Here is a 22,854-nt window from a genome sequence, read left to right as displayed (position 1 = left end):
GATAGCGTTGTTTCACCTTGGTCACCTGAGTCACCTTGCTTGCAATTCTATTTAAGAAAATCAAGTTAAATGTGTGCGCAAACTTTGTAGTGTAATAGTTGGCCTTTTATCTGTAGTGGCTAATTGGTTCATATTGGTAAAGGGCTTTGAAGGGGAAAAGCACTGTGAGCTCCTTAACTGCATATCATTGTGCACTGCTCATGCACACTCTGGCCCTATGATTTCTATATAAATAAGAAAAGGAGTACTTGTGGCACCTTAGAGACTAACAAATTTATTAGAGCATAAGTTTTTTTTTTCCCACCAAATGCATCCGATGAAGTGAGCTGTAGCTCACGAAAGCTTATGCTCTAATAAATTTGTTAGTCTCTAAGGTGCCACAAGTACTCCTTTTCTTTTTGTGAATACAGACTAACACGGCTGCTACTCTGAAACCTGTCATATAAATAAGAGTCTATATACACAATCCTATTTAGTTACTAAGATATATATTGTAAGCTATAACATATTTGACAACTTGATACCTGTAAAAGCACTCAGATCATTGGATGAAAACTGTGATTACTATGTGTTTTATTTATTTTTTTATATATTGTCAAATATATACTTCAAGCTGTAACATATTTTTACAACTTGATACTTGTAAAAGCACTTTCAGACCACTGGATGAAAAACACTATTATAAAGCATTTTTCATCCAATGATCTCAAAATGCTTTTACAAATATCAAGCTGTAAAAATATGTTACAGCTTGAAGCATATATCTGAATAGATAAATATGATATATTTCATGAATATAGTCATTTATATAAAATTTTATTATATATACTTGTTTACATACTTATACAAAAAACATTGTATTTAAAATTACATAATAATAAATAAAATGCTGTGATGGGGCAAGGCCAGATGGCTATGGAAGAGTAGTGGGAGATAGATATATTAGCTCCAGGCTAAACAAATCCCTGGTACCAGGATAAGTGAAATGGCAGCTGCTCCAGGTCAATTAAGACACCTGGGGCCAATTAAGAACTTTCCAGAAGGCAGGGAGAAGGCTAGGTTGATTGGGACACCTGAAGCCAATCGGGGGCTGGCTGAAACTAGTTAGTTAAAAGCCTCCCAGTCAGTCAGGTGGGAGTGCATGTCAGGAGCTGTGAGAAGAAGTTGCGCGGTTGGAGAGGCTGAGTAGTACACACCATATCAGGCACAAGGAAGGAGGCCCTGAGGTAAGGGTGAAGTGGAGCTTGAGGAAGTGAGGGCTGCTGTGGGGGAAGTAGCCCAGGGAATTGTACATGTCATGTTTCTAAAAGGTCAGCTACCATAGCTGATACTATTAGGGTCCCTGGGCTGGAGCCCGGAGTAGAGGGTGGGCCTGGCTCCCCCCCATCTTTGCCCCCTGATTAATCACTGAGACAGGGAGACAACTTCTCCTCACCTCCCTTGCTGGCTTATGATGAAAATGGCTCAGTAGACTGTGACCCTTGTCTCTAGAGAAAGAAGGGTTATGTGGAGGGTCACAGTGAGCCTCTGAGGCTAGTGAAATCCGCCAGGAAACGCGGGACCCACGGAGGCAAAGACAGAGCTTTGTCACAATACATATCATTGTACTTTTCATCAAATGATCTCAAAGTGCTTTTATAAATATTACTTTAAACTTCACAACATACATGCGAGGTAGGGAAGTAACTGATGTAAAAACAAGGGATGTTCTTGCGTATGTGCATTTGTGCAGTTCTTATTCACTGATATTTAATAAATAATGAAATAATAATAATAAATGTATATTGACCTGGGTTCATTAGGCATAAGTTAGCCTTACTTCAATGCAGAAGGAAAATCAGCATGAATTCAGTGGGACAAGTCACTTGGGTCAAGTCAGTCATATGCTTAAGTGTTTCCAGGATTAGGCCCCACATTCTGAAAACACCAAGTCAATTCACACACGCTTAATGAGATAACTCCAATTTACACAACATGCAGAAAATAACTGAAAGCATGGAAAACATAGATGATGACTAAATACATGAAAATCAGATAAGTGCATTTAAGCAGGACACTTTAAAGAAGGAGTCCCCTATACTAAATGTTTTACTCAAAAATTAAACCGTTAAATATTCTTCCAGAGCCCAAACCAGCAAGTTCTGCATGTCTAAAACCCCCATTGCCCTCCCAGAATTGCACCTGAATGATAGATTTGAGAAGAGCGTATGCTCCATGCCTTCTCTAGATTTGTGCCGAATACAATCACAATATTGTCAACTCTCACGATTTTACGAAGTCTAATGATTTGTTTTTTTTCTTAAAATCTCAGCTCCTAGAATCATGTAATTAACTTTAAAAAAAAATAATAAAAGGAAAGGTGAAATTCTGAGGAAGCTTCTTTCTAGCCCTCCTGGTTGCAGAGTTAAGCTTGAAAACATAGCCCTCACTGTGCCTTTCAAAAACAGAAGACAAAGAAAAAGAACCCAAAACATAATATTTCCAAATCTCATTATTTTTAATCCAATCTCATTATTTTGGGGGCCCTGCCTCATGGTTTTTCAACATTTGGGATTGGCAATACTACAACCATTGATATAGTTGTAATTGTGCAAACCTCTAGCATAGCCAGGCAAAGCTGCTATCTACACAAGTGCTGGAGCTTGAAACGGGTACGCTCCACTGATGCAAATAGCCTCTTCGTCTGTCTGTTCTAGGGGTACACTGCACCCCTGCCCTGTAATCGGGGCAAATCCCCAATCCAAACAAGGTCTGAGATAAGAATATGGCCCCTCCTCTCAAAGGGACCTTCTGGGTAGCAGAATATTTACATACAAACTATTTCCCTGCCTTTCTCACAATTCATCTCCTCCTTTGTTTACATACAATAAATTCTAATCCTTTATTTGCCACATCATCTCTCTGTGAGGTCATTTCATTGTCTGAAAAGCAGGCAGGAGATTACTGGGCTGACGGTGTTTATTTGTTTTCTGACGATCTCTTTCAGTAACTTGCAATTTCGAGAAAGAATAAGATGAAAAAGAAAGGAGGGAAGAGGTCTATCCACCATGGCAATTCATCTCCCAGATTTTATAGTTAAAGCCCAGGGCCTGCAAATATTTGCACTATTGAGTAGCTTCATTTACTTTGCAGGATCAGGCCTTAAAGTAACACCAATTTCCAGAAGTGTTCATCAAGCAGCTGTTTCCATTGGCCACTGGTCAAACCATGCTGCTTGCATTATAAAACTTGTCCAGGAAAAGACATTACCGCATTAGGGTTGCCAGGCATCCGGCTTTCAACCGGAATGCCCGGTCGAAAAGGGACCCTAGCAGCTCCGGTCAGCACCGTTGACCAGGCCATTAAAACTCCAGGGTAGGCAGGAAGCCTGCCTTAGCCCCGACCAGGAGCTGCCTTAGGTAAGTGCCACCCGGCCTAAGCCTGCACCCCAAACCCCTTGCCCCAGGTCCCACATCCAAACTCCCTTCCAGACCCTGCACTCCCTCCCACACCCCAACCCTCTGCCCCAGCCCTGAGCCCCCTCCTGGAGCCCGCACCCACTCCTGCACCCAAACCCCCTGCCCCAGCCCTGGGCCCCCTCCCTCACCCAAACTCCCTTCCGGAGCCTGCCCCTCAGCCTCCTGCCCCAGTCCTGATCCTACTCCCACACTCCAAACCCTTTGGCCCCAGCCTAAAGCTCCCTCCTGCACCCCTAACCCTTCATCCCCAGACCCACTCCAGAGCCTGCACCCCCAGCCGGGGCCCTCACTCCCTCCCATACCTCAACATCCTGCCCCAGCATAGAGCCCCTTCCCACACTCCTCATTTCTGGCCCCACCCCAGAGTTCACATCCCCAGCTGGAGCCCGAGCCCTCACCCTCTCCTGCACCCCAACCCCCTTTCCCAGTCCAGTGAAAGTGAATAAGGGTGTGGGAGAATGAGTGACAGATGGACTGGGGCTGGAGTGAATGGGGGGTAGTGCCTCAGAGAAGGGCCAGGGCCGGGCCTTGTGGAAGGGGTGGGGTGGGGTAGGGACATTCAATTTTTGTGCAATTAGAAAGCTGGCAGCCATATACGTCATCCACCTTGTCTTGTCCTATTCAAGTCAGTTCAGTGGGACTATTATTGTGAGGAAGGACAGCCTGATGTGGCCCTTCACCTTTTAACTGCTTTACCCACAAGACTTATATACATATGTTCACAAATCTATTATAAAAATAATCTGGAAACAATTTCAGGAAAATAAAGTAACCCTCCCCCAGAAATTCCAAAAGCCTGCACATATAAATACACAATCTTTTTTCTGTAACTGATGCTCATTTGCTGGAAAAAAAAATTAGCAAAAACAAAAGTACAAACACATGTAAACAATTCATTAACATTCCCACAACATTACAGCTAGAACAGGTAAACAGAGCACAATATATGCCAGAAATAATGGTGAGGAGTGTGCTGGAAATATATAGCTATAGCTGGATGAAACATTTATAAATAACCCTGAAATATATGATCCCACCACCTAACTGCCTACCTCCTGCATCCCAAAAGACAGCTTGTGGCACGGCAAATGGAGGTTCATCAACAAAGCAAAATATTTTTAATTCACACAGTGAAAAATGGCTTGCCTTGCCCAAGGCATATTAACCTCAAGTCATCTTCCTCTGTTTATTCAAAAGAACATTAGTGCAGCGCTTTTTTAAACCAATCAGAGATAACAGCTTTATCTGAACAGGAAAAGAACAAAGAGATGCATGAAATCCAAATTCTCCTCAGAAAACGTTCTTCCTTTGCATCCTCGCTCCCCCACCCCTCCAGCTAGCGCAGGACTCATGAGCTATGGCACACACTGACTCAAGTGCTGCCAGATGAAGGAACCTAGCAGTTTTCCACACACAGATCACACCATAATGTGGGAATTCAGGAAACAGCACAAGAAAGAGGTTCCTAATAACCACGCCAGCATTCTCTGGCCAAGTTATGCAATCACGCAAAGGTTACAATAGGTGTATTCAAGGCAGACAAGATAAATATCACTGTGGAAAAAATTTGGAAGTAGAAAAATAAATCCTGAGCCCATCCTATTCCTAGAATAGTACTTGATAACCTGGGATCCCCCAACCTATGATTTTTGAGGGGCTGCTGCTCTTTGCATTCTTTAAAATTACTTGATTTAAAATTTCTCCCTTCAGTAACCACTCCATTGTTCTCTTTTCTCCTCAGCAGCTGGAGTTTAGGAAGCTGCTCATATCACCCTCACTAAATGGGACAAAAAGAAAAGGAGTACTTGTGGCACCTTAGAGACTAACAAATTTATTAGAACATAAGCTTTCGTGAGCTACAGCGAAAGCTTATGCTCTAATAAATTTGTTAGTCTCTAAGGTGCCACAAGTACTCCTTTTCTTTTTGCGAATACAGACTAACACGGCTGCTACTCTGAAACCTTAAATGGGACAGATTCCCAGCTAAGCCTAATGTTCACTAAATACAGCTGAGGGGGTGTAAATGCTGCAACACCAGTGCCACCGCTATCCCTGGCATAGAAAGTGTATTGCTGGTTATGGCCCCTGGGGCCATTATGTCAGCTGAGACTACACAGATCACAGCAGCACTGTGGCCATTCCCCCTTTTGCCCCAGCCTCCCTCCTACACTGAAAGCCCCAGGGGAGGCAGTGGTTATACTGACTCCCCAAAGCCAGTGAGTTCCCCACTGTGAGAGTGGCACAAAGTTGCCAGAGAAAAGAAGAAAATATGGCCCTACACATTAATTTCACTCAAATTTATGGAATTTCGAGCTAAAGCTACAGACTGAGTTAAATACTGTAATGGCTTAATATGAAAAGATCACACAATCAATAGAAACATACAGGATGGAGCCGGAAAAAGATGTGGCTAGGAAGTTTACTGAAGGTAGAGGAGCCAAAGAACAGGTAGTTATGAGAGAGAATATTTCCTTGTCTTGCTCTCCCCATATAAATAAGATCATTAACATCAAGGGCTTTATTCTGAGTGAATGCAGTGATTAAAAAGGAATTATAAGAATATTCTGTTTTTATTTTTGTCCACAGATCCCAGTGCTACAAAGTTGGCTAAGAATCATTAATGCTGCTTTATAGAGAAGGTACTGGAGGTACAGAGGGGATAAGTGATTTGCCCAACATTAGTGAGCCAAAGGATGAGCCAGGAATAGAACCCAAAAGACTCATAATGCCTTTCCCATATTTTATCCAGTGGACAACACTACCTACAAGAAAAGTCTTCTTAAAGCTTCCCCTCAAGTGAGAACTGCGCCTTGTGAAAAGAGAAAGGTCAATCCACTTGGCCTAGCAGAAGTGAGGATGAGGCATAAATTCAATGTGAAACAGGTCTTTGTACACCATGAGATGGTACTGATGGGTACTTGCATCCCAATGATATTAAAAATTACTACTGTAAAACCTAGCATGTTTGGGGTTATTAGGAAAATTCTGCCTTCCAGAATACAGACATTTGAACAGTTATGAGCCATATCTAATAGAGAGCTTCAATGAAGAGCTTGAAAGCTCATCTCTCTCACCAGCAGAAGTTGGTCCAATAAAGATATTGCCTTACCCATCTTCTCTCTCTCTCTCTCTCTCTCTCTCTCATCGGCCATACGGTCTTGTTTCCCCCTCTCAGTGCTCATGGGTGTCTTTCTACAACAGTTTATTAACCTGCTAATTCTACACAATAAAATTTTAATGACCGTGTAATTTAGCAAACTGCTGTAGGGAAAGTAATTATTGTAGAAAACTTTTACATAGGCCTGGTCTACATTACAAAGTTAGGTTGACATAAGCCACCTTGCACCTACCAAGCTGTGCATGTGTCTAAACTTAAATTGGTCTCTTACCCATGTAAGTACCCCATTACAGCAACGCAGTGACACCTTCCTGAGCAGCACTGAGCCATGGTCTATGTACTGAGGTTGACGCAGCGCAAGTGTAGACACTGCATTACTTATGGCAACCCTAACAGGTTGCATTACTTATGGCGATCCTCCAGCAGCTGTCCCACAATGCCCAACACTGACCACTCTGATCACAATTGTGAACTCTGCTGCCCAGGGGTCACAGAGACTAGAAGGTCCCGTCCCCTTTAAAGCCCTGGGAATTTTTGAAATACCTTTTCCTGATTTTCCAGCTTGGCAAGCATACCTACCTGCTCTCCACTGCTGTGTGCAACTGTCCAGCTGACCATACCAGCTACACGCTCCAGATGTACTCCAGTTTGGAGTAGACAGGAAATATTGGATCTCCTGGGCCTATGAGGAGACCAGATTATGCAAGCACAGCTACGGACCGATTGTAGAAACACTGACATCTACAAGCAGACTGCAAGGGGGGTGCAGGAGAAGGCGTATGACAGAGATCAGCAGCAGTGCCATGTGAAAGCAAAGGAACTGCATGAGCCATATCGGAAGGCCAAGGAAGCCAATAGTCGATCTGGTGCTGAGCCACAAACCTGCCGGTTTTACAAAGAGCTGCATGACATACTTGGTAGAGACACTGCACGCCACCATGGATACCTTCAAGGAGCCCGAACACAGGTTCCTAGTGTAAATAGTGAGGACAAGGAGGAGGAGGAGGAGGAGGAGGAGGAGGAAAGGAAGAGGATGGGGAACATGTGACCGGGTGGTCCAGCTATGCCACGAGCCAGGACCTGTTTGAGATTCCACCGCAGACCAATCAGTCCCAACGGTCGAGCATGGGTGAGCCCAATGCAGGGTAAGGAACCTTGGGTAAGCGCGCAAATGTGTTTCCCATTACAGAGATGTACTGATGGTGCCCCAACTTAACAGGTCACAGCCATTAATTTTTCATTAATTTACTCTCACTAGAAGAGACAGCAGTACAACAAAGAGGGGTAGCATTGTTAATCTGCTTTTCATTCTTCTGTAGAGTTGGGGGGGGCGCTAAGAAGCAGTTTGTTTATGTATACAGAGATGACCCTTGAATCCTCCTGAGAGATCTTGATGCAATTTTCACAGATGTACTCTGCAATCATCTGTCAAAGGTTTCTGTGGATAGCAGCCATATTTATTCCTCCATGGTAGGACACTTTCCTATGCCAGTCAGCCATAACTTCAGCAGGCACCATTGTAGCACATAAGCTAGCAGCATGTGAGCCCAGGCAGCTTTTGGGATACCAGCAGCAGCTGTGCTCTCTGTGCCTTGGTTACCCTCAGGAGTGAGATATCAGCTAAAATCACCACTGGCTGTGGAAAACGCTGCCAATATTCAGAGCCAACACTGATGTCGGTGAAGTGTCCCCGATGATTCACCAACGCTTGCATAACCATAGAAAAGTAGCCCTTTCTGTTGATGTACTCAAAGGCAAGTTGATCTGGGGACATGGGTGCTGTCTATTGCACCACCACAGTTTGGGAACCCCATTACTGCAAATCCATCCCTTATATCCTGCATATTGCCAAAAGTCACAGCAGGAGACAATTAATGGCCCTGCACACTTGCATGACAACAGCCCCCACAGTGGATTTTTCAATTCCAAAATGATTTCCCACTGACCGGCAGCAATCCAATGCTGCAAGTTTCCACAGTGAGATCGCCACTTGCTTCTCCACTTTCAGTGCAGCTCTCATTTTGGTGTCCTCCTGCTGGAGGCCTGGGCGGAGGTTGGCACACAGATCCAGGAATGTAGCCTTGTGCATCTGAAAGTTCTACAGTCACTGCTCATCATCCCAAGCCTGCATTACAATGCAATCCCACCAGTAAGTGCCTGTTTCTCAGGCCTAAAAGCAGCGCTCCACCATCTATAGCTGCTCTGTGAATGCCACCAACAACCTTGAATTGGTTCTCACTGTGTTCCACAGCAATCTGCCCTCCAAGAAATCATCATGTTCCCCGCTTATGTGGTTCTTCTTACAGCTCTGGAAATACCATCCAATGTTTGCAAAACTTATGACAGTAGTACAGAGCTGGGTGTGCCCCATGCTTCTGTCAGAGAAGGCTGACGGGGGGGGGGGGGGGTTGTGAGTTTGTGAAATGTTTACAAAGTCACAAAAATTATGGGGTGGAGAGAGTGGCATGTTGGGAAGCTGACCCATTGCTCACAGCCACCCCTGCTAGACTCATTTCTGTCCCACCACACTGCCAAAACTTCCCCAAAAATAGTGCGCTGAACAATGGTGAGTTGCACATCAGGATACCTACCACACTGTTCATTGACACAAGCACTCCTGGTGAGTATGTGCAGCGCTGAAGGAAGGAGCCAAGTACACATGCACACAAGCACTATACTAATTGTGGCGGCTTTATGCCAACGTAACTTGCATCAACCAAAATTTGTAGTGTAGACATGGCCATAGATAGCCTCAGACCCTCTTTATACCAGGCTTTACACTGAACTGAGGAACATGGTTCCAGCTAATACTAGGATTGGCAGTTTAAACACAGTTCCTTAACCCAGTTCCCAGCACAGAGTAGTTGGGACTTTAGCGTGCGCAGTGGAACAAAAGCAGCCTCACCCACTGAAAATGGAAAACAAAATGTGCGACAATGTTTCCACCATTAATCCCTTTCGGCTACAGCCTGTAAGGGAAGTGCTATAATTAGCAAGCCCAGGCCCCCTTTTACAGAACAATTCGGAAGAAATAGTTAGAATGCTGCTAAGCAATCACCGACTACAGAAAAATTAAATTAAATGTATTGGCTTCACTCTGGCTATATTCATGCCCAACTCCCACGGACTTGCTTTGCCTAAGAAACGGCTTCAAGATCAGATTCTTAAGAAGTGATTTGATTTACTCATCTCTAAACCAAGTATATTAATAAGGACCTATCTCACAGAGGACCTGTGAGCATGCTGAGGTCTTTGGGTGTAAAATACTATTACTGAAGTGTTTTAGGATTTAAAAGTTTACTGCTTGTCTCTACATAGGATCTGATCTAAAGCCCACTGGAGTCAATGGAAAGACCTCCATTGATTCCAGTGGGCTTTGGATCAGATCCACAGTGGACTGTGTGTTATAAAACAGTGTATAAAAAGGCACTGTAGTGCAGGGGCTGCTTTCCATGCACTTCAACACAGTGATCATTTGATCAAGTTAGCTCGTATTCATCAATGACTATTTAAATGTGGGAATGTCAATCACAAACGCCATTACCAGTGATATCACTAATTATTTGTATTATTATTATTACTCCTCTACTGATCTCCTTTTTTCCTCTAATGTCAACATATTATTAAGGAAAGGTGCCACAATAAAAAGTGATAGAGGACATGGAATTCCAGTATAATCAATAGTTCACCACAATGAAAATTATTCATTATACAATTCACTCTTCCCAACTAAAATTAATGCTTCTGTTCTAGACTGCAGTTTATTTGTCTTAAAGGTCACTTACAAAGAAAAATATTAGACTCGTGCATCTCTTTTTTTTCTCTGTGTTGTACAAAGAAAGCCATATTTTTATATATCATAATATATACACACACACACACACTTACTTTTTTTTGCATTTGAAATTAGAATTTGCCCTGTACGACTCTATGATGAAGAACTAACAATATGATGATACCACAAAAGAATGAAAGTTTAGCAAGTGAGGGAAAAGGGATGTTTAGTCAGGTAGTGTACTATTTTGTGTTGTTAACAGCTATTTAACTGCAGTGATTATTGAACATTTTGAAGAAAGGAAGCGTTTACTAAAATTTCAATACGAAGCTCTGAGAACTAACAATAGAACATGTTCTCAGACATTCAGCAAGTCCTCCAGAAGAAACAGACTTCATATTCTTGATATTCCTAAGGCTAAAAAAAGGCAAATTTTCTTTCTGGAAAAAAGAAAGCTCTTTCAGGCCCTCTTTATACATCATAAAGAAGCAAAGTAACAACAACAAAAAAAAAGAAAAAGAAATAAAGAACACAAGCCCATTTGTATTTAAGTCCTTTGCAGCTCACTTTTAATATTAGAGTCACAGAATTGAGAGTTAAAAGAGATCTCATCAGATCTTTTCATCCACCCCCCTGCAAGAATAAGAGTATAGCCTCAATTCTACAATGAGCTCCACACACACAGACACCTCCCGCTTCCCCCACATCTGAGTGGAACTAATTACAGGATCAGCCTATATCCTCCCAATAAAAGCAGCATTAAATATTAAATTGATTCTAAATATTAACTCTGACCAAAAAATTAAAAAGAAGTAGTGAAATGAGAATATATTATCTAAAAAGGAGGATAATCTCTGCTGAGGACAAAACACACTAAACTCTATTCAAAGGTTACAGAGAGAGAGAGAGAGAGCGAGCAAAAAAGACAACCAACATCAAGGTTTTTTAAGCAAATGGATAATTTTTAGAATTACATTTCTCCTTTGATGGAACTAAAAGCAGCAAGACAGTGAGCATCAGATAATTGATTGAAACTTTATTTTCCTAAAATAAAAAAAGTAAAGATTTGATCACGGAACAAGGTCTGATCAGATTTTTCCAATCCGTTTGAGATGCTGGTTCTGAGTTCTGACAGAGCACCAGCATCCTCTGCTGGTGATACCAAGTTTAATAGGCCATTTAGAGGAAAATGAACAAAGAAAATCAATTCTATTTTAAAAACACAATATGCCATTTTTTTTAAATGGGCTATAAATTGGACCCATTTCAACTTAACAAACAACAGCAACACTAAACCGATTGCTAAACTTTGGCAGACAGAACAGTCACTTTTAAGAGGCCAGATCACCCTAGCAGATCATTATGTTTGGTATCTTTGCCAGCTCAGAAACCATTGTTTATAATTTGGTCCATACTGGAATAAATTTAACTGTTGCAGGTAGTAAACATCCTGTTTTTACTGCTGTTCACAGCAGAAAGCGCCTGTTCTGCACTACTGAATAGTCCAGACACAATCCGTCAGAACAGGGCTTCCATAATGCTGAATCTTCCAGCTATCCGATCCTCAGTAATGGCATTCCATCAATTTCATTACTGCTGTGACAAAGTAACAGCAGCACATTTAAAGTGCATCTACACAACACTGTTTTTCCTTCAAATTTCCCACTGTAGCACTGGCATGGATGCAGCTGTGCCAGTAGTATCAACAGCAGAACAGCTAGTGTAGGCTGGCCACTGGTTTTTTAACTAAAGAGCAGTCCAGACCTGCTCTAAGCCCTATCTACACTAGAGCTTCCATCATGAAACTGCAACGGCGGTGTGTCACAGGTCCTAATTTTCCTGGTGTACGCATAAGCCTTGTCTACACACAAAAGTTATATAGTTAAAATATAGTATAGTTAAAGTGGTACACACACACTCCGCCCCCCCCCCCAAAGTGCAGACTCGGTTATACTGGTATTTATACAAGTAGTATTGCGTCCACACTAGAGGTTGCATCGATATAACTTATTTTTTACTGATATAATCACACCCCACCCCAACATAGTTATACTAGAACAAAAACTGTATGTAGAGCAGACCTCAGTCAGAAGGGTTAAGACTGGCAAACTGAATCTGCGTGCAGCTCATGAGAGTGTGGGAAACAAAAGAGACAAAGTGAGTTCAGGACAGAGTATTCATTAGCCTTAGGTTTGAGTTTCCTGGGTTTTGCCAGTTTGTTTCCCATTGAACACTTTTCAAAAGTAGCTTTTTGTTCTTCTGATTTCCTTCTTAATACACGGTAATGAAAAGTCATGATATTCAAGTTATTTCTTGGAGACTCGTCTCTTCAATAAATACACATTAAGCTGCTTAAAATGGTTTTTGTTTTGTTTTTTAAATGTCTTGAAAACAGGAATGGGAATCTTTTGATGGATTGTAATGGGCTTGGAATCAGACCTTTATATAATATACTTGATCCAAAGATCTCAAAAGGCCTCACAAATGTTGGCCTAAGGTATTAAACACATACATGAAGAAATTATTTTTTTAAAAATACATGGGGCTTTGACATGCATCTCCATCAATTCAACAGTACGAGCCGCACTACAGACCAGCTGCTGGAGTTTTTACCGCTGTGTCTGTTTTAACCCTTGCCTCTGACTCAAGAGCTCTTTCTTGTTGGCAACATTTAATGAGGGGGCACAGGCTTCAATTTATTCACCAGGCTGAAGACACCCATCTTCACATCTCTACCACAGCTGACCTGGCCACAGCAGTGGAACAAATCATCAGTGCTTCTGGATGGAATTTTCAGGAGTTCAGCACCCAATGCACGGAGGTCTTTTGAAAATTGGCCGCAAGCATCACAATGGGAGCTGCTGGATGCCAAGCACTTTTGAAGATATGATCCTTAATTAGGTGCTTAAATGGGAGTGGAGCTCTTTTGAAAATCTAACCCTCATTGTGGATGCTTGAACACTCCAAAATCTGGCCTTGGGTTCTTTTATACATGACCCTAAAAACCATGGGACTGGGTGAGGGCTGCTTGCTACATAATCCAAATAAAACTGAGACAAGGGCAGTGGTTTGGAGAAAGCAGCCAGAACAGTTGGCAGAAGTTGGGGGAGGGGATGGACTGAGTGCAGCAGTGGCTTGGGTCTATTTTACCATTCTCATCTTAGCTGGTAGATATCCTTTATAGTGTATTTTGCATTGTGTATTTTAATTTATGGGACGACCATAAAGACAATAGGACGGACATCTACAGAGATTTTTATAACCCTAAACCAAATAAAATTGTGAGGGCTACCAAGAATAAATAAATAAATAAATAAATAATAATGATAATAGTACAACACAAATAGATAAGATTCAACATATAACAAAGTAAATTTCAACAGCAATTGGTCCAATGCATTCTGGTTCTGGAGAGCTTCATCCTAATAACAACACTTTCCGCTTACATATAATCCCAAAGCACTTTTTAACCATACAATCACCAGTGGGGTGGAGGGTGACAGCCAAATGACACACAGCATGTTGCACAAACCGTGTGGGGAACAAAGGCAACCAAAGCAAACTCCTACTCTTACTCAAAGTGCCAGGTGGTTTCAAACATGAGGCTCCACGCTTTTCAAGACACTGATACTCAGGACCATGGCAGGTGTACATAAAGAGATTACTGCAATATTAGAAGGTGCTAAAAGCAGGAGTCGTAAGAATTCGAGAGGAATTGTGACTCCAGTACAGGACACTTATACCACAGAAAGTGTGGACATTTCTCCCTTTTATTAGCTGTGTTGTACATGCTGGGCTGCTCGTACACTCCTCTCCCCATACTTATACTAACCCTCACCTCAGTCAGAAATATGACTTCAGTAGTCAGCTCTGGCCCTTGATCATGCATGCAGACTCCTAAGCTTCGGACATCAAAAGCAAACACATGCAAGAGTCACTGTAGCATGACTGAGGCAGCACGACAGCCTCCCTGTAAAGGAACCTGAATCTTCTATTTGATCACACTGTGCAATTATCTAGTTCTACCAAGACTAGGAAATTCAGTGAATTAAAGAGTTAATAAGAGAACCCAATAGTGCCCCACCTACATCCGCTGGCCAAACACTGGTACATGAAAGGAAATGGAAGCGTCTCCTGGGGTCACAGGGAAGCAATGAGCTCTCTACAGACATGCAGTCGAAGAAACTAAAGGCTTCACTGTGTGAACATGTATTCTACTGGGAATCATCTTCCCTCCTCCTCCTTTCTCCCATAGGTGACATTTTAGAGTGTGCTGGAGGACACACAGGGATGCTTGGTGTGACACACAGCCACAGTCACCTCCATAATGCTCACCAAACAATCCAGCACACTGCTTTTTCCCCCAGTCTCCTTCCAGCCCATCTCTTCCCCTCCCATTTCTCTGCAATTCATATAGTCCCATACTCTCAGCCTTAGTCTTCACTTAAAATTTAGATTGACCTAGCTATGTCACCCAGGGGTGTGAAAAGCTGACCTAACTCCCTGTGTAGACACAGCTAGGTCAATGGAAGAACTGTTCCATCAACCTAGCCACCACCGCTCAGGGAGGTGGATTACCTATATCAGGATAGGAAACATCTATGCTATGGTGCTACAGTGCCCATAAGTTACACATGCCCTGAGTTTCTCTATTACCATTTCACTTCCTTTGTCTCCTCCTCACTGCTTTCTCTTCCTCCATTCTCTGCCTCCCTTCTTCTCTCCATTCCCCCTCTTCCCTCCATAGGTCAACTCTCTCAGGCATTTAGAATACATCCAATATTACAGTATGTATGTAGGTGAATAATATTTTAAACTTTAACCATGCATTACATTCACAACGGCTTTACAGATTTAAATCACGATTAAAATCAGTGATTTAAATTGCTTTGATTTGAAACAATCCAACCTGCAGTGGGCATGCATAAAGCTGCTTAAATCTTGACACCCACTGCCTAGCTCATGCATAAGCCCCAGCAGGATCCTCAAAGTAGGGGTTCCCCCACAAATCTCACTTGCAGAGCCCAGGTCAGTAAGTGTTCTCAGAGGACACCTACCAGACCGGGCCTTGCACAAAACATAGCTGTGGTGATGGGATCACCCGCACTCACCCTTATGTCCAATAGGCCAGGGGATAGAGCACCACTCAGAAGGTGGAAGTCCTGGGTTCAAACCCCCAGTCAACCTTCTGGGGAGCAGGGACTTGAATGCAGGTCTCTCATGTCCCGGGTGACTGCCCTAATCACCAGGCTCTAAGGTATTCTGAGGAAGGCTACCCTCAATCTTTCCTGCTGTAGCTATTCCACTTTGTATAAATAATTAAATACTCATTGGAACAGCAATTTGAACTTGGTTCTACCACATCCCTGGTGAGTGCCTTAAGCACTGGGGAATAAAATTATTCTCACTCACTTTCCCTGGCCCAACACACATTTAAGCATTTCATACACAGTGGAACAGCTCCACCGGAGAAACTTCCACCCCAGATTACCCTAGCCCAGGGGCGCTACGTTCACATGGGAGACCTGGGTTCAACTCCCTGTTCCACATCAGGCAAAGTGGGGATTTGAACCCAGGTCTCCCACATCCTTCACCACCTTCATGAGAGAAAGGGCTAACCTGGCGTAGGCATCTAACTTCAGAAAAGGAGTCGTGGCTTGTCTTCTGAGTAGAGGGAGGCACCTCCCTCTGGCCCAGAGTTAGGTGCCCAATTCCTTTTGAGGGGCAAGACTTAGGCCCCACCTTTCTCTTCAGCATTTCCCACTGAATAGCTTAGGCAGCTCCTTGTTCAGCTTGCTGGATCCCATTCTTAGGTGCCTAATTCTCCCAGGCATTGTCCAGGAAACCTGGTCACCTAATTCAGAGCTGTGGATTCGATTCGGAGGCACAACACCTAAAAACGAGGTGCTGCTATGCTGAGTCTAAGTCCCCTTTGCAGATCTAGCCCTAATTCTGCAGCAGCACCAGGAATGGCACCTAGACCATTGTTCCTTTCTCTTTAGTTCCACCTAAGATTTGAGGCTCCTTCTATACTGGCAATTTTCAAGAAATTTCCCACCCTTGTACTAGGACTGGTGCAATTCCACAGTGGTAGCAATGGTGGGAAAGCTGGACCAGACACAGGCATTTTTACCTCCCTGTTATCTACACCTGCTCAGAACAGAGTTAGACATCATGGCTCTAGCCAAGGTCTTTTGATGCATTCATCAGCCTTATAACAGCTCATTAAATAAGGCCACCAGGAAGTTTAGACTTGAAATTAGACGACGGTTTCTAACCATCAGAGGAGTGAAATTTTGGAATAGCCTTCCAAGGGAAGCAGTGGGGGAAAAAGATCTATCTGGCTTTAAGATTAAACTCGATAAGTTTATGGAGGAGACGGTATGATGGGATAATGTGATTTTGGTAATTAATTGATCTTTAAATATTCATGGTAAATAGGCCTAATCCCCTGAGATGGGATATTAGGCAGGTGGGATCTGAGTTACCCAGGAAAGAATTTTCTGTAGTATCTGGCTGGTGAATCTTGCCCATATGCTCAGGGTTTAGCTGATCGCCATATTTGGGGTCAGGAAGGAATTTTCCTCCAGGGCAGATTGAAAGAGGCCCTGGAGGTTTTTCGCCTTCCTCTGTAGCATAGGGCACAGGTCACTTGAGGGAGGATTCTCTGCTCCTTGAAGTCTTTAAACCACGATTTGAAGACTTCAATAGCTCAGACATAGGTGAGGTTTTTCGTAGGAGTGGGTGGGTGAGATTCTGTGGCCTGCATTGTTGAGAAGGTCAGACTAGATGATCAGAATGATTCCTTCTGATCTTAGTATCTATGAATCTATAAGACAGTGAAGTGACAGCACTGACGGCACATTGTATTGTGAGGCAATGATCTCTTTGGTGAGAAGACGTACCAAAAGGCCACAAACAAGTACTTTTCCTACACAGGGAGACTGCTGCAATTAGGTCACCATTGAGCATTATCATCACAATCCAGGACAGACACATTCCTAGAGAATAACTATGACATGACATCAAGCACTCAGACTGAGGAAGAGGATATTGTTTTTAGTGGTACTCAAAGTGAACAATGTAGGGAAACATCAATCCTGGAGTGTTCTATTTCCAATAGGCAGAGGAAGAGGACAAGATACATAGATCTGGTTTAGCACTAGGATAGGATTCAGAGTTTGGGTTTGAGGCTGACACAGGAGAATTCAGATCCATTTATGACAAACTGTCACATACTGACTTTATAAAATTTTGGCCCAGCATTCTTCACAAAGTTTCCCTCGTCTTAGGAGTCACGTAAGCTGAATTTAGATTCTGAGTTCCAATTCTGGGCAATCTCTAATTTTGCATTACTCTCTCTCTTCTATGAATAGACTGAAGTAGATCCAGGGCCAACTCTGATATTTTCAGACTCTAGGTTCGAATAAGCTCCCTAACATGCAGATACTTATTCGAATGACGGAACTTGGATAAGGGACCAAATGACAGAATATTCTCTCTGAGGCCCCTCAACCCTGGAATTCACTCCCCAGCTCCCCTTCCTTTGGTCTGTAATAACCTAAATACATTAATCTACAAGGCCACAAAGCCCTCTGATCTGAGCAGGTGCTTGAGGAGAATTGAGATTTGGGAGCTAAGAGGGTATGGAGTTTTATTTGCTGTGGAAATTGTGGTTTTGTGGAATGGCTTCTTGTGTGTGGGAAAAGGTCATTGGTTGTCACTGCTGCTTTCATTAATTGGATTGTATTCTTAATTATCTGTGGAGGGTGCCCAGTGTCTGCAACAGGCATTCTTAATGGGAATAATAATACTTACCTGTTTTGTAAAGCACTTTGAATTCTACTGATGGAAAGTGCTAAGTAAACACTAGGTATTATTATTATTATATATTAGAATCAAAATTAAATTAAAGCAGAAGCTCTCCTCCCCTGAACAAGTCATATCTCCTGCTTCTATCACACCGCCTTGGGACTGAAACCAGGCTCTTTGCCAGGATTAAGCCACTAATTTTATGTGAAGTGACAGTTAGTGCCAGAACTTTGGTCCCTGCTGTGGCCCCTTTGAGACATGCTAACCAAGCCGCCGAGGATTCCTCCAGCATAGGAAGCAGCAGGAGGAAGGGGCATTACTGAAGAGCCTTGTGCTGCAGAACTAACAGAACAACCCCTAGGAAGCCACTGATGTAGGAAACTTGGGATGCTCCAATTTATGTGGAGGGGTCTATCAGCTCCTAGCTGCCTCCAAGAGAACAAAGGAGATTTAAATCCACCTTGGGTCCAATTTATATGCTTCATCAGTACCCAAAATCTAGCTTTTACTGCCCAATCTTGCATCCCTTACACAGGTAAATAGCCCACTGAAATTAATAGGATTTATTCCCTGTGCTTGGATTGCAGGGTCAGGCTCACAGTGGATATTTAATAGGTTTAACGAAGACAGAATCCCAACCTACGTATTCTCCCAATTTGCCATCACCTCAGTGCCTGGCCTCAAAGATCATTAGGCCCGGACCCTGCCCAAGGCTGCAGTGATTAGCAGGATCCCGACACTTATTCAAGAACAAAGAACTGAAATAAATTTACGGAGCTAAATGCGATTTGCAGGAAGTGGCACAAAACTATAACTACTGACTCTGCTGGGATTATTGTAAACTGAGTGAAAAGTTTGTTCTCTTGACACATCCCAGCTGGTGGGTATGGATTCACTTACTCTCTTTCAAATTTAAAGAGGCCATAGGGGACGGATGGAAAAAGAGAGCAGAATCTTTATGTAGATGCTATAATAAAACTATAAGAAAGAACAATATTGTCAGACATATAGATTAACATAATTTGTTGAGGAAGAGTCAACATTGTTTTAGTAAAGGGAAATCATGCCTGACCAATCTACTAGAATTCTTTGAGGGGGTCAACAAGCATTATGGACCAAGGGGATCCAGTGGATATAGTGTACTTAGATTTTCAGAAAGCCTTTGACAAGGTCCCTCACCAAAAGCTCTTACGCAAAGTAAGCTGCCACGGGATAAGAGGGAAGATGCTCTCATGGATTGGTAACTGGTTAAAAGTTAGGAAACAAAGGGTAGGTATAAATGGTCAGTTTTCAGAATGGAGAGAGGTAAATAGTGGTGTCCCCCAGGGTCTGTTCTGGGACCAGTCCTATTCAACATATTTATAAATGATCTGGAAAAAGGGGTAAACAGTGAGGTGGCAAAATTTGCAGATGATACAAAATTACTAAAGATAGTTAAGACCCAGGCAGACTGCGAAGAGCTACAAAGGGATCTCTCGTGACTGGGCAATAAAATGATGGGGTCTAAATTAGCTGTTACCGCTCAAGAAAGAGATTTTGGAGTCATTGTGGATAGTTCTCTGAAAACACCCACTCAATGTGCAGCAACAGTCAAAAAAGAAAACAGAATGTTGGGAATAATTAAGAAAGGGATAGATAATAAGACTGAAACTATCATATTGCCTCTATATAAATCCATGGTACACCCCCAACTTGAATACTGTGTGCATATGTGGTCGCCCCATCTCAAAAAAGATATATTAGAATTGAAAAAGGTTCAGAAAAGGGCAACAAAAATTATTAGGGGTATGGAACAGCTTCCATATGAGGAGAGATTAATAAAACTGGGACTTTTCAGCTTGGAAAAGAAAGAGCTAAGGGGAGATGTGATTGAGGTCTATAAAATCATGACTGGTGTAGAGAAAGTAGATAAGGAAATGTTGCTTACTACTTCTCATAACACAACAACTAGGGGTCACCAAATGAAATTAATAGGCAGGAGGTTTAAAACAAATAAAAGGAAGTATTTTTTCAAACAATGCACAGTCAACCTGTGGAACTCCTTGCCAGAGGATGTTGTGAAGGCCAAGACCATAACAGGGTTCAAAAAAGAACAAGATAAATTCATGGAAGATAGGTTCATCAATGGTTATTAGTCAGGATGGGCAAGATTGGTGTCCCTGGTGTTTGCCAGAAGCTGGGAATGAGCGACAGGGGATGAATCGCTTGGTGATTACCTGTTCCGTTCATTCCCTCTGGGGCACCTGGTGTTGGCCGCTGTCGGAAGACAGGATACTGGGCTAGATGGGCCTTTGATCTGAGCCAGTAGGACCATTCTTATGTTCTTATGCTACAGGTTTGGGGCTGGGGATGCAGGTGGGACAGTGCAGTCCCACACTTTGGTGTTGGGGAGGGGCATGTGCTCTCTCTGGGCTTTAAGGCAAGCTGGAGGGGGGAGGGAAGTCCCTTCCTCTGTCTGATAAATACCCCACCCCTCTTGTATCCAGTACCTCACAGTTATTAATGGACAGCCCCACACACACGCGGTCACAAAAGGAAGCTGTGGTAAAGCCAGGCGCTGAACAGGGGTCTCCAGGGTCCCAGCCCAATGCCTTAGCCACAAAACCAGCCCTCCAGCTCCTGCCTCGGCCCACTAGCGTGGAGCAGGGGGAAGAGAGGCAAGACAACCCCCGCCTCTGTGAATCGCGGGGAGGGCAAGCCAGGGTGGGCGGGGAGCCAGGAAAGCCAGACTGCACCTGCAGGACTCTGGGGCGGGGAGCCCGGGGCTCTGGGGAAGGAGTAGCGGGGACTAGAGCAGGGCTGGGGGGGGGGGGGAAGAGCTGGGCAGCGAGGGGAGGCCAGTCCCCCTCTCGCGAGGCTCCGGAGGGAGGGGAGGAAACCAGCCGGTTTTGTTTCTCCCGGCTGCCGTGCGGAGGGAGCTGGAGCCGCAAACGCCCTTCGAGCCCCCGTGACAGCGAGAAGGGGGAGGAGAATCGGCGCATCCCCCCTTTGCTGGCGGACACAAAGCCGTTCAAAAGGCAGCGGCGGAAAAGCTCTGGCAGCCCGCGCAGATCCCCCGGCGCTGCCGGGAGCCGCTCCCGCCTGCACCCGAGCCGGCCGCACGCCCCCGGCCCCCGGCCCCCGGCGCGGAGCACGGGCAGCCGCTGGGTTTAGCCAGGGACGGAGCCGCGCGCGCCGGGTAGATCCTCCTCCCCCCCCCCGCCGGGCCTGTGGGGCAGCGCCCCAGCGCCTTACCCCGCGGGCACCTGCCCCAGCAGCCGCCCACGCTTCATCCATCTCGCGCCGCGTCCCCTGGAGGTGACAAAGCCGAAGCCGGCACGAGACCGAGGCGCTCTGGGAACGGCCCGGCCGCCGCTTCGCGGATTAACTTTCACCGGGCACCGCCAACTACGACGCCCAGCATGCCCCACTGTGGGAACCCGCTGCAAAGGCTGCTGGGAACTGTAGTTCTCTCTCCCCCCCCCCCCTTACGCGCCCCCAAAGGTTCCCAGGGAAGACGGGAGTCCACAGCGGCGCTGCAGCGGGGCGGGGGTGTCTCCGCCCGGATCCCAGTGCATTGTGAGCCGTAGTGAAAATAACCACCGCTGTTATGTTTTTCTATATACAAAAAGCAACCTTTTGCTTGAATGACTTACGTTAGGCTAAGGCAGAGATTGCCCAGTTGACTCGTGGTGAGCTGGCTGCTCCTACTAACTGTTGTTTTATGCATATGTGCAATATTATATACAGTACACCCACAGCCATACAGAGAGAGAAGAGAGCATTCACCATAAAGACATGTTTCCGTCCCCAAATTTTATCCAATAAACTACAACCCCAAAAGACTGAGATTTGTAATGAGTAGATTGCATATGAAGTATAAATATTTACTACTTTTTACATTTGAGACTGACTGTGGAATCCAATGGGGGACTGGGGAGAAAAGAAACTAGAAATAGCTTTAAAAAAAACCCACCTATGTTAATCTTAATCCATGTATGAATAATTACGTAGATTTTTGCAGGTATGGCTTCTAGCTGTTATTCATGTGTTATAGGCAGCTGCACTCCGCCATGTTTTATAACAGCCCTGTCTCATTCATCCAGCCCTATTGACAACACAACTCATTGGTGTGCCACTCTTGTTCTTTTATGTCACTAGATTGTGGGGGACCAATAACAAACTCTCTTTATGTAGCTGCTTTCTCAGACTTTCCAGTAAAAAGTCAGGGCGTGCCCATTAAATAGCAACAGCATTTTTTTCTTCATCAGCAGCACCATAAAAATTGCTCAGACTCAAATGTGATTAAGGGCAGCATCCTTGCACAGTGATTTCTATTGTTTAACAGCAATTTTTGTTGGTAGTGCCTGATTCTGGAATTTGCTACTCACATTTAAAAGGTTTCAGTTTCAATATCACTTATCTGAATTAGTTTAGCTTTCAAACCTATGAAACTCACTGCTCCCAAATGATCCTAAGCCTTCACAATGGGATTTGAGAACTCTCTCTTTACATGTGCCATCCCATGACAACAGGGCCAAAGATATACAGTAAGAGAAAAGGGGAACATTCCAAAATGAGCATACAGATATTCCACATATTACCTGGAGATAATTGGTATTAGTAGGCAGTATAGTTCTCAGCCATTTAAAATTGTATGCAACCCTTAATTTTGTTTTAGCACCTAGATACCACTGTGATTAAGTACTTTA

At 43.9% G+C, this 22,854-nt stretch overlaps 1 protein-coding gene across 5 annotated transcripts in view; it reads right to left on the bottom strand.

The window, feature by feature from the left end:
* The window catches only part of AMOT (angiomotin), an 85,791-nt gene extending 64,125 nt beyond the window's left edge, over nucleotides 1–21,666 (bottom strand). Inside the window, exon 1 of one of the 5 annotated variants that reach the window (XM_038416848.2) lies at nucleotides 21,398–21,666. The gene's annotated coding sequence lies outside the window, so the exon portion shown is untranslated. The remainder of the gene's footprint in view (nucleotides 1–21,397) is intronic. The other 4 variants (XM_043492139.1, XM_043492137.1, XM_043492140.1 and 1 more) reach the window with 4 other exon arrangements.
* Nucleotides 21,667–22,854: the final 1,188 nt, after the last annotated feature.

This window comes from Dermochelys coriacea, chromosome 9 (assembly GCF_009764565.3).
Source record: "Dermochelys coriacea isolate rDerCor1 chromosome 9, rDerCor1.pri.v4, whole genome shotgun sequence".
NCBI lineage: Eukaryota > Metazoa > Chordata > Testudines > Dermochelyidae > Dermochelys > Dermochelys coriacea.
Note: the sequence above shows the minus strand (reverse complement) of the source record. Positions and strands in the feature narration are given on the sequence as shown.